Source organism: Pelodiscus sinensis, chromosome 20, assembly GCF_052426305.1.
Source record: "Pelodiscus sinensis isolate ZL-2025 chromosome 20, ASM5242630v1, whole genome shotgun sequence".
Lineage (NCBI taxonomy): Eukaryota > Metazoa > Chordata > Testudines > Trionychidae > Pelodiscus > Pelodiscus sinensis.
The window spans coordinates 17051980-17068721 of NC_143071.1; positions in this window are offsets into that span (position 1 = coordinate 17051980).

The following is a 16742-nucleotide window of genomic DNA, read 5'->3' on the forward strand; positions in this document are numbered from 1 at the left end:
GGCTGGACTTTAGGAAAAATTTCCTAACTCTCAGGGTGGCTAACCACTGGGATAAATTGTCTAGGGAGATTGTTTAACCTGCTTTTAAAAAATCTCCAGTGATGGAGATACCACAAACACTTGTCAGGGATGGTCTAGATCAGTGTTTCCTCAACCTTTTTTTGCTCACGGCCCCCTTCTGAGCCTCATTTACCTCTGTGGCCCCCCTCATAGCCGCTGTTAGTTGGAAAAAAGGTACACAATTTACCATATGTACTCTTTATTTATATTATACATATTCTAATAATCAGTACATTATTTCTAAGTAGCAAAGAAAATTCTTAGACAGAAAAAGTATAGTAGAAGCATAAGGCCTGCTAACAAAAAATATTCTGATAATTGGCACTTTATTCAGTGTGATCTTTGTGGCTGATGCAAATTTGCAGGTTTTTCAATATCTGCTGCAGCATTATTAGGGTATGTCTAGACTACATGCCTCTGCCAACAGAGGCATGTAAAATAGGCTACCCGACATAGTCAATGAAACGGGGATTTAAATATCTCCGGCTTCATTAAAATAAAAATGGTCGCCGCGCTGTGCCAGATCAGCTGATTATTGGCACAGCGCGGCAGTCAAGACACGGATAGATCAACAGGGGAAGTCTTTGTCGACTGCTCCTGTAAACCTCGTTTCACGAGGCATAAGGGAGCAGTCGACAAAGGCTTCCCCTGTCGACCGATCCACGTCTTGACTGCCGCATTGTGCTGACAATCAGGTAATCCGGCACAGCATGGTGGCCATTTTTATTTTAATGAAGTGGGGGATATTTAAATCCCCGCTTCATTGACTATGTCGGGTAGCCTATTTTACATGCCTCTGTTGGCAGAGGCATGTAGTCTAGACATACCCTTAGTGACAAACGAAGATTACTTCTATTCACAATATCAAGGCGGTTACAAGCTTTTGATAGTAGGTAAACCACCCGACTAAAGCCAGATTCAACAAGATAAGAAGTGGGAAAAGCGATAAAATACAACTTTGCTTTCTCCCAGAGCAGTGGAAACTTCCTAGCCATTTCACTGCTTATCCATAAATTATGTTTGCCATGTTTGAATCTAGCTTGAGCTGTTATATCACTCTGTAGCTCAATGAGGCTTTCTTGTAATGTAATGTCAACATCAACTGCATTTACCCCAAATGAATCCACCATCCAATTTGGAATGTTCATCTCTAGCAGGTCACTGAACCAAACTTGCATATCACTGTACAAATTCTTCAAATGCTCAACATACTCAGAAAGATCATCATCTTGCAGTTTGATGTCCACAGTGGCCAGTGACAGAAGCTGCATCAACTCGTGACGTCCAATATTAACCCAGAACAATATTACTGTTTTCCAAGGAAAGCAGTAATGACCTCTTTGCAAGATATAAGATTACAGTTTTTTCCTTGTAACTGCTTATTCAACAAATTCAGCTTTTCAAATATATTGGATAGGTAAAATATATCACACTTGGCAGCAACGATCTGTTCTCCAAGCTGCTTACCACTCAGAAATGATACAATACTGTCCCAAAGTGCTACAAAGTGACAAAGACAATTATCTTTTGATAGCCATTGGACTTGTGTATGCATCAGTAGACGCTCAAACTCTTCTTTGTTTTCCTCACAAAGTTGTCAGAAAAGATGATCTTGAAACCCCGGGGTCAACTCCCCCTCTCGTGACACGGGGAAACCCCGGGGCCGAAACCCCTGCGCTCCTCCTCCGGGGCTGACTCACCCCTCCTGTGGTGCAGGGAAGCCACCAGGCTCCTCTTCCAGGGCCAACGGCCCCTCCTGCAGCATGCCTGGCATGCCACAGGCATGAGGGAAGGGAGCAGCCAGCCCACTTCCGGAATCCCCGGAAGTGGTGCGAAGCTGCAGGACTTCTGTCCACCCCGCGGGAAGCCGGCACTACCTCCATTGTCGCTGGAGGAAGGTAGTGGAGCTTCTCGGGAGTGGGGGTAAGATGGGGGGGCCGATCACCTCATGATTGACTGGTCGAGGCCTCACGATTGACTGGTTGGTGACCACGGGTGTATAATATACTTGATCCGAAAAAATAAGATTACTAAACCACCTAAATAATGCTGCTGAAATTAGCACAGAGAATGAGATGTGAGGATTATGACAAATTCATCATATGCCTGGCAGTTAAGTTTGGGTGGCCCCCTCAGAAACTTACTGTGGCCCCCCCAATGTTCTGTTTTTTCCATGTGGCCCCCCTAGAAGTAAGGCGTGGCCCCCTGGGGAGCCATATGACCCATGTTGAGAACCACTGGTCTAGATAACATGTAGTCCTGTCATGAGTGCAGGGGAATGGACTAGAGCAGTGGTTCCCAATGTGGTGCCTGTGGGCACCATGGCGCCTGTCGGGACATTTATGTATGCCCGCCGAGTGATCAGGATCGGCCCTGCCCTAACCATGCGGCACGTGCACAACGCCGGCCATGGGCATACAGTGCATGCAGGGCGCCGGCCCTGGGCACCCAGTGTGTGCGTGGCCCCCCCCTCCGGGCACCCGGCAACCCCAAAAGGTTTGGGACTACTGGACTAGAGGACTGATCCTGGTCCCTTCCATTTCTAATGCTCTAAGATGAGAAGACCCTAAGATGATGTAAACTAGTTTCACTCCATTGACTTTGGTGGAATTGTGCCAATTCCCATCAGATGAGGATCTGGCCCAATAAAACTAAACCATCCACCTGCCCCCTCATAAAACCTGAGTAGACCTAGAAAGATGGAAGTGCGTATCTGTCATGATCCTTCAAGATGCTAACCTATACCTGAGAGGTGTTTGGCATTCACATCAGTAGGAAAAGATGCTAATTAGTGGGGGAGGAGTTTAGCTCTTTACAGGATCAGGTACACTAGATGAGTGTATGCAGGGCCGTCTTTAGAATGTATGGAGCCCTATGCATGTGATTTGTTCCCAGCCCCTCCCCCTCCCCGGCCCGCTGTCCCTGTCCCTTCCTCATGGCATCTTACCTGGGAGTTAAGTGCATGGCTTCTGCAGAGGCTGGCGTGCTGGCTGGGAGTCAGAGCCACTCCGGCATCCAATGAATGGGGAAACAAGCTCAGGAGGCCTTCAGCCAGGAGGAACTGGGGATGGCAGTAATGAGGTAACTGCCGCACATGCTCTGCCTCCAGTATTTGCATGTTCACATCGTCAGAATTTGGGGCACCACGAGGACGGCTGGCAAGAGTGCTGCGAGGTTATTGGATTCCTCCATGAACATGCAAAACACTGTTACATGTTTGCACCAAATCTTATGCAACATGGACCAAGGGAGATTTCTATAGAAAGCTTATGAATCACTGATTCTGTTCATCCTGCTTGTATGCATGTATCATGTTTGCATTTGAAGTTATGAGTGCTGTCTATGTACTGATGGTATAGCACATGTTTGCTTTTGGGAGATGTCCGTAACAGGTTTTGCCCACCTAGTGTGAAAGGGTTGCTAGTCCAGTGAATAGCAGCACTTGACTGACAATGCACCTCCAGTGGTGCCAATCCACATCTGAAGAACTTCACTGTAAATGTTCAGACCAGTATGGAAGCCATGGCTGCTTGCCTAAAAAGGACAGAGTCATGCATGGACAAGTGACTTGCTCATGTGACAAACTCCATTTTGGGAGATACAATCACACAGTGAGAACAGTGGAATTCCCGCCACATGGGCAAGGTTATAAAAGGCCCCTAGAGGTTGCTCCATTTGTCTTCATTCCAGCTCCTCACTTCTGAAGCATTTTTGCTATGACTTGAGCCTGAAACGCTGATGAACCATCCTAACAAAGGATGTATTCCAGAGATTTATATCTGGACTGGCCCAGCATGTTATTTTGGGTCAGATCTAAGTTATGAATTGACCTGGGAATGTGGCTGGTCCTTTGGGATCAGGATAACTTGTTCAGATTTGGTGACATTGGTTTTCATAACCTCTCATCTGTGTAAGGAGTGGTGCTGGTTGTTGTATAGGGGAAGTTGGTGTGTCCGAGGCAATTGCTTGTATGACTTCTTGCTGGCCAGTGTGATGAACAGAAGTGCTCTTTGTGACTGCTTTGATATGCCTCATAGTGAAGGACCCCCAGTCTTGAGCTGTATGTAGCCCTGCCTTTAAGCAATTTGCCCTGATTTCACCTCTCTGCAATGCCTCAGACACCCTGTTATATTCCAAGTGCACATGCGGGAGATGACCCTCTCTTACGTGCTGTCCCAGCAGTGCCCTACATTTTGGGATGCACTACACAGCTGTGTATGTGTAGGGATGGTCCTGCATGGTGTATGTGTTTCATAATATATTAAATCTATGCTGTCTATAAAATAAACTGGCCACTGCACTCATTATAGTTTGAACTTTTTGAATTTTGCTTTCAAACACGTGCAGCCCTGTGTATAAGTCTATTTCTAATGGCTGGCGGGCAGGCAGATCTGGGATCTCGCTTTTCATAAATCTCTTGAGTCAGGTATACACTGGGGGAGAAAGTTGACTTATGATACACAATTCCAGCTATGAGAACTCTCCCATGGAATTCCCTTAAACGTCACAACCCCATGGAGTACCGGGATCACTGGGGGCACTGTCAGTGCTCCATTTAGCTGGCCCTTCTTAGACCCACTAAATTGAACCCCAGAAGATCGATCTCCGCAGCATCAATCTCAGGGTATGTGTAGACAAGGCCTTGTTGTCCCTCTGAATCTTGCTTTATAAAAACATTTGCTTGCTATGGCTAGCAGAACAGGTTTCCTGTTACAGTCCAAGAAACCCAGTGCTGGATAAGACAGTTTTAAAAAAACCCACCTCAGATGACACACTGAGCCAGAACGGCTGAACAAAAATCAGTGACGCTCTAGCCAGCTCAATTTAACCAGGCTCATAATATTTTATCATTGTGCATATTATTCCTCTCAACTTTAGTGTTCAAGTCCCCCATGACTATTATAAGATCATGCCGAAATGCTCTTCTTAGTTCAGCTTGAAGCTGTTCATAGGATCTATCTTTCTTTTCTTCTTTTTCATTTGTTGGGGCATAACACTGTATTAATAAAATGTTTACCTTTCATTTTGGCTCTCATCAGTCTGCCATTGATTGGTTTCCATTCCAGCAAACATTTCTGTATAGACAATGGGAGGTCAATATAGTAGGGAGTTGGTCTCTGTATTTTTATTTCACTGAGGCGAATAAATGAACCAGCACTCGCAATGCAGCTTAATCATGCGTGACTGTACTGATATGCCCTGTATAAGCCTTGGCCTGGCCAGGACTGGTGGCTGGAAACAAACTTTATTGGACTGTGGGAAACTTGGCCACACTCAACTAATGAAAATGATGCTGGTCCATGGACATTGCCAGACCAGAGAGTGCAGGACTAGAGAAATTCAACCTGTATGGTGTTTAGATGCCCATCCTGAGCCACTTTCTTCTAAAGAGGGTGGATCAGCAAAGGGCAACCTAGGCTACTGAGTGGGCTGTATGAGTGACCCTGTTTCATCTCTGTGGGCTGCATGGTTGTTGTAACCAAGACAGTATCCTGGAATAGGGTTGGTTTGACTAACTGCATTTCTGCGTATCTAAAATTTGCAGGGTGTACCAGTTGAACCATAGCAACACTTTGATTGGATGCTGTCAAGGCTGTTCCCCACTCTGGCACAACAAATGCAAAAGTGGAAGCCTTCAAGAGAACCCCAAAAACCATCTCTCCAGGCTTTGGTACAAAAACTCCCCCCAAAATCCTAATATTCAGACTTTGGAGAATAAAAACCGCTGCCACCACCTAAGTAATTGTAAGAAAACCAGGGAAGAAATCACTTGGGAAATTTTCATCCCTAAGATAAAACCAGGTCACACAAATAAACCAATACTGGTTAATTAGAAAAAGAAAAACTTTTATTATCAAAACTATACTACTGTTGCAAGCATAGTTAGAGTGGCTAGATGGCAAGAGCCACCAACTGATATACTCAGACAAAATTCCCTGGGTTAGAAAGCTTCATTACAAAAGAGAGAAAAAAACATTTTTAACAGCTCAGACATCCTTTCCACATTCCCAAACCAGAAAACAATAAGACCTCATGAGTTAGCTAGACTTTGCCCTACTTACACATATAAGAAGTCCATTCTTGGGAGAGAGACAGGCCTTCCCATCTCTCTGTTATGTGGAAGAAACTGCTCTGACTCAGACTAAGGAGGGAAGGAAAAGTTAAAAATTCCTTTGTCTCAGTTTGAAACCCCTACCTGCATTATTATTGACTGACCAGCTACCTGGAGAGACAGGAGACATAGTTAACCTCTTAGTCCCCAAGTGCTGGCCAGCCCTCATGGTTATGACAGATGCAGAGAGAGTGCACGGCTCTTCCAGTCAGTGCCATGTGCAATAAGCACACAGCTCACTTCACAGACTTTACATGTGTGTCACTTTGGTAATACAGGTCAGGAAAAAAACCCATGCAGCTGGAAACCAGCAGAATCTGGCAACCCCGCGCGTGGGCAACAATAAACCCCAGGCCACACAGAAAACCCCAATGGGCCAGAGGTTACCAACCACTGCGGTGGATGCTCAGCACATTCTGAAAACTGGCTTTCAAGAAATCAGGGCACATACAAGCGCTAGGGATTTTTAAAATTCACCCCCAAAGCCTTCAAAGCCTCATTTCTAGGTCTGTGTTCCATCGCTCACTTCAAGTGGCAGGGGTAGGATTCTGTGTGTCACTTGTCAAGGTGGCAATTCTTGCTGCACATTCATGCTTGCCTCCTGCCAGAGGCCTAGCCTGACAGTGACCAACAAGGGGAATTGACTGTGAGCAGTCGTCTAGCCTGCAATAAAGAAAAGGAGGAACTCTTAATAACCCAAGTCCACAAATGGAGAACCAAGTCTGCTATAAGGAAGTGGTACAGTCTACAGAACAATGAAATAAAGGCAGGGATGGACCACACCTGGTGTATCAGCTTATCTTTTTTGAGAACACTTAGAAAATAAATAAAACAAAACGAGAGCTTTTCCTTTTTCCCTAACTGGCTGAAAGGGCAGAGATGAATCCTTCAGAATCTTTCCTGAGATTTTTGTCTGGTTAAAGGTCTGATGGTCAATGCTTTGCATGTTTTTATGGATACAGTGAACCCTCGCTACTTCGCGGTTCGACCATCGCGGATTCACGACTTCGCGGACTTTTTCATTACATTATGTATATACGTGAATCCGCGATGTCGAACCCCGAAGTAGCGAGGGTTCACTGTACTGTGAACATAAAATTGATCCTTACCAAAACTTTAAAAAGCCTCGGGGGAAGCCGGCGGGGGGGCATCCCAGGCGCGCCTGGGCTGCTCCCCCGCCGGAGCCCCTCCGCGGCTTTCAAAGCCTCGGGGGAAGCCGGCGGGGGGGCATCCCAGGCGCGCCTGGGCTGCTCCCCCGCCGGAGCCCCTCCGCGGCTTTCAAAGCCTCGGGGGAAGCCGGGGGGGGGCATCCCAGGCGCGCCTGGGCTGCTCCCCCGCCGGAGCCCCTCCGCGGCTTTCAAAGCCTCCGGGGAAGCCGGCGGGGGGGCATCCCAGGCGCGCCTGGGATGCCCCCCCACCGGCTTCCCCCAAGGCTTTGAAAGCCGCGGAGGGGCTCCGGCGGGGGAGCAGCCCAGGCGCGCCTGGGATGCCCCCCCGCCGGCTTCCCCCGAGGCTTTGAGGATCCTACTTCGCGGATTTTCAGCTATCGCGGTCGGGTTTGGAACCTATCTACCGCGATAAACGAGGGTTCACTGTATAGAAGTTTTCATGGTTTTTTTTATAGTAATTCAATTAAATAAACTGGGGAGTTTCATGAATCTTCACAACTGACTTCCCCTCTGAACCTTCACATCTATTTTCTTTTCTCCATGTGCAGAACACACGGCTTACTGTTGAAAGCAGCACATGTAATAAAATAGAACTTTAGCTCATTGATTTCCCACCTTCCCTCTCCCCCCCGACCTTACAATATTTTTGCATTTCAGCATGTCACTGACTGCCCCACTGACCCATCCAGCCCACCCAGAAATCCATATTCACACTTAAAAGGTCTGTTTTGGGATTTAGCGTGTCCCATTATGCCTCACACTGTGCGGTATCAGTGACACTCCAATGCGTAAGCTTCTTTTTATATCCGGTGCCTTCCTGGTGTTAACCTCACATGTGTCTTACACACTTCATAGCCAGGAGTAAAGTGAAAGGAGAGTGTGACGAGGTTAGTTTGTTATGGAAGCTGTGAGGGGAATGGAAGTTTTGGTTATTGGAAGGTATTAGTGATTTGAATATTTTAGATGTATGGAGAATATAAACTTTTCTTCTCTAGAGTTCTAGATGCCTTTGCCCTATATTTAAAATACACTAAACTAATACAAACCAGAGCTGGCACACTAGACTCCTCCAGCTTAGTGCAGAAATAAGTCTTCCCCACTCTCCCATGCAGAGTCTAGTTCTCACTCTTATCTCACTGACCCTGTGTGAGGGCAGAATCCAGCTTACCAGGTGATCGGGTCGATACACAGCACAGTCTGCTAACTTCTGCTGGTTCTGATCTATTCCTCACCTCTGAATGAGGCAGTTGAGTTGAAACAAAAAACAGAAGCCACCAATTATCCAGTGCTTTGCTGGTTTGGGTTTTTTTTCATACCCACTGCGGTGTGACTGCTTCTGTGTGTGTCTCTCTGAACTGCTCAGCCGGGTTAAGTAGTAATGAATGGGGAAGATCTCCTAATTCATATGCTGGTGAATGAAACTAGACTAAAAGTAATCAGTAGGGTAGGGTTGTGGGCGGGAGGTGAGGTGCAGGAGCAGGCTATGGGCGCAGGGTCTGGGTACAAGGTGACATGTGGAGGGGTGTGTGGGGTCTGTGCGGGAGGTGAGGGATGGGAGCAGACAGGGGATTGGGACTTTTACTAGGTGCAGCTCTTGGTGGTGGTGGTGGGGAGAAAAGCTGGCTCCACACACCGTTGGGCTTTCAGGTACCGTCCCCCCTACTTCCTTTGGTCACAATTCCCACAGAGGCACTCCCCCTGCTGCCGCCATGCAGAGCTGCAGTGCACAGGAACTATAGTGGCTGCATCCCTGGGCTAAGGGTGTCTGTGGGCAGCATCCTCTTAAGCCCCTTTTATAACCCAGGCCTGTTAGTAACACCCCAACACTTCTGCTTGTATTCTTACCTGATAGCATGCTTCCTTTTGCTTTGTTTTTATTTCAAATCCAGAAGATAACATAAAGAGTCAATGGGCAGTATGTGACAGGAGAGCCTGGAGGATATGACATTTGGTTACTAGAATATATTAGTGATCAAATATATGAGAAGTTAAATCTCCTGTGCAGGATTCTAAGTGCCTTTGCCATACACTAAAAATACTGTGCCATATATCAGCTAATAAAACAAAAATAAATGTATTAGCATCCTCAAAATTAAGAAGAGAAGTCTGCTCCTCAGTTGTGTCCTTGTAGTTATACTATTAAGCCAGAAGCTGCCATGCACTGTATGGTATCTCAGAAGAGACAAAGCTGCAACTCAAGCTATGTAAAAACCTGTTTGCTCTTGTAGTCGGTTGCTTTCTTTAATAAACATTTTTCTCATTTTAAGATAGGTGATCATTCCATTCATCATAACAAACTCCAGCCAGATCCCAGCCCTCAATATACAAATATCTATTCTCAGTTCTCCCCTTCCTCTCCAGAAACCTAGAACCAGAGACAGGACTTGTCTCACCCAGTACAATTAGCTATTTTAGACCAAGGGAGAGAGTGAATTGTATGGAGCAGGTACCCTTATGGGTCTGTTCTGACTGCTCCCTGTTTACATTGAGATTATTGTAGGTGGAGATGGTAATTGTCCTCTATGTAAATTCTCTTCTGACTCTGACCCTGTGTTTGACTCCATGATTGCAGTAGAATTGTTTCACCATATGTTGACTTGATTCTTTGCTTTGCCACCCCCACATCTCAAGATAGGTTTCCTCCTCCTTCTATACACACTGTTAATTAGAGAGTTTTGTTACATATTATAAGAGGATTCAGATACCTGTTCCCTACACAGGATGCAGAGAGAGAGAGGGACTCCTGCAGGATGCTACAAATCTTGGGATTATGGGGAGAAAAAGCTTTCAGCACAAATCACCTTTCCCCCACAAGCATGGCAGCTACAAATGCACTTTAAAAAAAATGGAAATTCTGACAAATCACATGACTCCAGGCCGGTAAGAAAATCACCAAACACCACAAAGTTCCTAATAATAGGAACTGGGACTTTTCAGTTTAGAAAAGAAGAGACTGAGGGGGGATATGATAGAGGTATATAAAATCATGAGTGGTGTGGAGAGGGTGAATAAAGAAAAGTTATTTATTAGTTCCCATAATAGAAGAAATAGAGGACATCAAATGAAATTAATGGGTAGCAGGTTTAAAACTAATACAAGAAAGTTCTTGTTCACACAGCGCATAGTCAACCTGTGGAACTCCTTGCCAGAGGAGGCTGTGAAGGCTAGGACTATAACAGAGTTTAAAGAGAAGCTAGATAATTTCTTGGAGGTTAGGTCCATAAAAGGCTATTAGCCAGGGGATAGAAATGGTGTCCCTGGCCTCTGTTTGTCAGAGGCTGGAGATGGATGGCACGAGACAAATCGCTTGATCATTGTCTTCGGTCCACCCACTCTGGGGCACCTGGAGCCGGCCACTGTCGGCAGACAGGCTACTAGGCTAGATGACCTTTGGTCTGACCCAGTACGGCCATTCTAATGTTCTTATAAGAATTAGAAACCCTCTTAGCATCTCCATAGACCACTTTCTCAGGAGCCCGATTTCAATGTAGGAACAAATGCAGCAGCTCTCCTAAGCTCCATCGGTTGTAGGGTGTTATCCCTGCAAGAGCATATTTGGGGCTTTCAAGTTCCAATAGTGAAGCTGTCACTGCTTGTGAACCATGTAAGCCCAATACGTTCAGTCTATTTCCAGTGAGCCACAAAGGGTATGTCTAGACTGCATCCCTCTGTTGGCAGAGGGATGCAGATTAGGCAGGTCGACATTGCAAATGAGGCAGGGATTTAAATATCCCATGCCTAATTTGCATAAAATGACCACCGTGTTTTGCCAACTTAGCACCACCAGAGTCAGGATGTGGCCCATCCCTACATCGGAGTCGGTCTTCTGTGGGTCCAGAGCCCCTCCTTCAGTGACGCCTCTCACCCAATCATCTACATCTGGTGGTAAACCCACCGGGTCCAGAAGGGCCCTGAGATGGAGTTGGTGCTATTGGGGGCTATTACTGCTGCATCCCTGGCATGGGGGCTGGCTGTGCCCATTGATACTGCTGTTGATGACGGAGGTGCTATGGTGCCATGACCAGTGATGGAAATGAGACCAGTCCCGAGATCCTGATTTTGACCCTCTGGAGGACCATGTGGATTCTGCCTTTGAGTCGGTTGAATACTCTGAAGCCGACCATGGTGGTGCGGAGGCAAACACAGCCAGCGGCCTTGATGTTGGGGCATGCCGGGCTATTGATTCTGGCTTGCCCTGATGCAGGTGAGGAGGCGGAGGCATGGTCGGTGCCGGGCCCGGTGGGCTTTGGTTGGGACCAGAATGTGCAGGAGGCATAAGGGATCTGTTGAAAAAGACTTTCTTCCTCGACAGATCCCCCTCTAGACTGCTGCTTTTTGCTGACAAAATGCTGAGTCAGCAAAACGCAGTGACCATTTTAATGCAAATTAGGCACTGGATATTTAAATCCCTGCCTCATTTGCAATGTCGACCTGCCTAATCTGCATCCCTCTGCCGACAGAAGGATGCAATCTAGACATACCCAAAGAGTCTGTGAAAGAACATGCCCTTGCCCCCTTGTGGAGGAGATTACGGAGCTCTGGGCCTGCTCCGTGCAAATGAGATGCACCTGCAGGGTTTATTCAGCCTGGAGTGGGAGGCCCTTATAAGGTGGGAACTCCCTCCAGAATGGGGGGGTGTCAACAGGAGGGAGGCTGTTCTCTCCAGGGATTGTTAGAGACAAAGGAAGTCTAGCTGAGGAGGAGACAGCCATGAGGGGCCCTGCTCCTAAACCTGCCCTGACCCATGGTTAAGCAGTGTGCCCTGGGAAGAGGGATGGAAGGCAAGCCCTGCAAAGGGGCAATGAACTGAGACACCCGGCCCTTACAGCTGACTCTGAAAGATGGATCCTTGGTCCAGCCTGACCTTCCCCACCTTGCAAAGGGAAGGAAAGAATAGAAGCCAACCTTGGCTTGTTGGTGGAAGCCTGCAGAGAGATTCCCCAAAGGCTGCCCCTAGGGCAAAACGGGGGTAAATGATGGGCAATGGGACCTGTGATGGTCCTTAGAGCTGATCTCCCCCTCCCCCACTGAGCCCATGTAGTTCTTACCTCCGAGGAGAATCCAGAACCAAACAGGGAGAATCCTCCTTGTCCACCTTGTCCCCCCAGCAGCTGAATCTCTTACCAGAAAACGCTGGTTTCGCCAAGAGAGTGCAGGGACTTTTTTTCTTTTGCTGCCATTGAAAATGAAACCTGGAGGCTCACTGGTGAGTTTTTTAATTTGCTGTTTCCGGATTTCCCAGCTGCCTCATTTCTCTCGAAGACCCTGTGAGTGTACAGGTGTCTGAAAAGCGGGGTCGGTGCAAACCCTGAATTGCCCAACTCAAGTGTCCAGACATTGAGAGAGGCCCCCAAAAGCCATGAGACTGCCTTAAAAATCATGAATGCATCTGACCTAGATGCCCTGTGTTGGCAACTGATGGCAGTGCAGAGTTACAAGTCTATGCTCAGGGATTTGTTTGAACAGGCACATTTCCCCAGCGATCACCCTCTTCAAGACTGCACCCAAGAGGGCCTCAAATGGCCTGTGCCAAAATCTACAACCTCTCTGATTGTGTGGTTATTGCAGGATGTAGGTACCGGCAATATTTGAAAAGCCAGGTCCCGAGTATAACATTGATGTGGCTCTCAGGTAGCTGACTCGAGTGAGAACAAGTGACGTCTTTTGACCCCAGCCCAGCCACGTGTCCATGTTCTGGACAAGGTACAGACTCGGGCTTTCACAAAGCACAAACAAACCCAAGGAAAAGACCTTGACTAGGGGGAGCATTGTGGGCGAAATGAAGTTAACCGACCCCTGGGGGTATGAAAAGTGTCTCTCTGGAGCTGTACGCAAGGGAAAGGGCACAAGGCAGTAGGCATTACAGAGGCAACACATGGCCAGCGGGAGTGTCTCATGACAGGTGGATCCTGTCTTTACCAACGGCACTGAACAGGGGGTGAGAAATGCCTCCTTAGGCAGGAAGGGAATTTATGCATAGGCATAGGCTCTGGATTGCATTTTATAGTTTTCTTTTGTCTGTAGCCAGGTGTTTCCAGTCCCGATTTTTCCTTCTAGTTGAATCTTTATATTGAGCGATGTCAGTTAAACCCTTTGGTTTTACTCTAGCCATGATTAAGTGCTGGGAGCTAAGGAGAGTGCGCAATGGAGGTGAAGCTAGTGAACTGGGAATCTGCGTGCATTGCAAGTGTCCAGAGGGATGAGCAGTGCGGGACCCAGTCGCTTGGAAAGGCAGCACCCTCCTCCCTGCTCCTTCTGTGCCCACCAGAGCCCCACCCCTCTCTACTCACTGTGAACGCTGCTGGCTCCTGCCCACCCCCTCCACCCCACACAATGTGGCTGCTGGCCCTTGCCCCCTGCCCCAGGGTAGCACCTTGAGATAGTACAGCCCCAGTTGGCCCCAGACCCAAAGGTCCAGAGACCTGGCGGGCAGCGTGGCCCCCAAAGCTATGGAGCTCCCCAGCCAGTCTGGAACCCTTGAGAGCTAGAGGGCAGCATGGCCTAAGCACCCCCAGGCTGTGCCTGCTAGCCAGGCTTCTGACCCGCAAGCCCCCCAACGCCCTCGCAGCCAAGCTGCCAGCCCCAGCACTGGGTGGAAAGAGAGGCTCCAGCACCAGGAGGACAGATGTCACAGCCCCAAGCTTGCCTCCCCAGCCTCCATGGCCCTGCAACATCCAACAGAGGGAGAGGGTCTGAGGAGCTCGGGTGGAGCATGGGCAATGCCTTCCCCTGCCTGAGATACCCGCTGCCCTGCGTCCAGAGGTCCAGGTACTCAAGGGTAAGGATGTGGGGTGAGCAGACAGGCCGCAGGGACCTGGGGGCAAAGCTGGACTCTGGCGGTAACTATCCCCCCTGGTTCTCTCTGCTCTGCCCAAGGGCTCACCTAGGGAGCCTCCAGGTTGAGTGTGTGAATCGCCAGCCTGTGGAAGGGAAGCAGGACTCATGGAGCTCTCGGGGGCCGCAGCTGGTCCTTTTGAGTGAGTTTCCCCCAGCAGGCACAGACAAAGATTCCTCCTTGCTGCAAGCAGGCAGCAGTGAGCCTCAGGGTTACCTGCAGCACGTCAGGTAAGTGTCACTGTGGGCACCTATTAAACCTGCTGGGTTCTTTTTATTTGCCTGCTGGTGTCTGAACATCCCCAACCCCTTCAGCTTGTCCCTTGTGGTGCACATCTGTCCTGAAGGAGAGGCCTCATCTCTTCCAGAACTTATCTTATCTGCCCCCCTGCTTCTGCTTCTATACCTTTAGGGAAGCTCCTGGCTATGGTTCTTCACGAGGGCTTTGAAGACTGTCCTCTCTTGGTATTCACACCTCCCCATCAGCTGCTGTGCGCGAGCCACCTCCACCCTGACAGAATTGGCCTCATTAACACTGGTCCCACGCTTGATAAGTTATACCCCCGTCTTTTGATATGTGTGTATATAATCTCCCTGCTTCTGTGATTTCCACTCCATGCATTTGATGAAGTGGTTTTGACCCACGAAAGCTGATGCCCAACTAAATCTGTTAGCCTGTAAGGTGCCACAGGACTCCTTGTTGTTTGAACAGACATAAACTAACATGGCTACACCTCTGAGATCTGTCAGAATTGAGCTTCAGGTTCTGGAGCCTGTGAACAGATCACTGCGGGGTAGGGAAGCTGTGACGGCGCGTTGGGGGTCCCCCGTCTCCTGCACCCCGAAATGGCACAAATAGACTGCACCAGCCGGTGGAATAGAGGAAGTTTATTGCCTCTCCAGGATACAGCACAGCACAGATGTAATCTGGTCACAGAGCTGGGCTAGGATGCCTCAGGCCCCCTTGAGATGGGGGGAGACTGGGCCCCTAAACTCCAGCCCCTTTCCCTAGGCTGTCTCCTCCATGCTCCCAGACAGCAACTAACCCACACTCTTCCAGCCCTGCCCCCCAGCCAGGGCAGCATTCCACCTTCCTTTGTTCCTCTCCATGGGGGGGTGTCTGGTTCAACAGGTTTGGCGTTACCTTTGCATAATGTGGTTTTCCCTGCTAGGTCTTGCTCCAGACAGCAGAGGTCACCACAGCCCAGCAAGTACCCTGTGACGGGGCGAACAGGCCCCGCACTGCAGGGCTGGGAGTAGCCCAGGCCCAGCTGGCTGAGAGGGCCCCGCCCTTCCGGCCTTGCTGGGCATGCTCCCAGCAGAGGCCAGGTATAAAGGCAGGGGGAGCCCAGCAGGCAGGAGGACAGCTGGGGGAAGGAGGAGACCAAGCCAGGCCAGTGTGTGGGCAGCCGCTGGGACTAGAGCCGCTGCGACTAGAGCCGCTGCCAGTGCTGGACCCAGACACCAAAGAAGCAGACCCCGACTCCAGGAGACCGGAACCTGCCCACAACCCCAGCAGGTACTGCCTCGGAGGCCAGGGGGCCCCCGGGGAACCAGGGCGTGGTAGGAAGCAGCCCAGGGCAGGGGATACCCAGTTTGGCTCGGCGTGTATCGGCTGGATTCCCCGCCGAGCCGGCAGGAGCCACAGACCCTGCCTAAAAGGGCCCTGGGCTGGGACCCGGTGGAGAGGGAGGGCCCGGGTCCCCCTACCACGCAGGCCCCCCCTGGATAACCAGGCCTGGGGCCGGAAGAGGCTCCTCAGAGGGACTAGGCCTTGATACCGTATATCCCCTGACAGAGGGGCCTGGACTTGGTGTTGGGGCATTAATACCGTATATCCCCTGACAGAGGGGGCTGGACTTTGTGTCGGGGCATTAATACCGTATATCCCCTGACAGAGGGGCCTGGACTTTGTGTCGGGGCATTAATACTGTATATCCCCTGACAGAGGGGCCTGGACTTTGTGTTGGGGCAGTGATACTGTATATCCCCTGATAGAGGGGCCTGGACTTTGTGTTGGGACATTGATGCCGTATATCCCCGGATAGAGGGGCCTGAACTTTTGGGGACTTTGGGGTGCGGTATGGGCCCGGAATGAGACGCGGGTCAGTATAAGGGGTTCAGCAGCCCCGTCAGGGGCGTACCCCCTGACAACCTGGTGGAGAATGTGGGTATTGATCACCCCTGAACTGAGGGGATAACTGATTGCCTAGTAAACCAAGTCAGGGTCTTAACGATAGCGGGATGGAGCCCGCAAAATTGCTGGAAGTACTGACAGAGAGACACCGGGAGCAGCTGCGACAGCTGAGCGAGATGCTGCAGAAATGGGCTGCCGAAGAAATGGAGCACCAGCAGCAGCTGCTACAACGGCTGAGCGAGGAGCGCCTAGCCCCCCGAGATGGGACAGCGCGGTCGGAGGCAATAGCGGACTGTGGATATACCCAGGTACTGACCGAGGGACGCCGGGCTCGGGGAAGTGGGCCGGCTAAGGTCGTGGCAGAGGTATTGGTGGAAGGGACCCGGGTCAAGGCCCTAATAGACTCGGGGTGTAGCCAGACGTTGGTTCA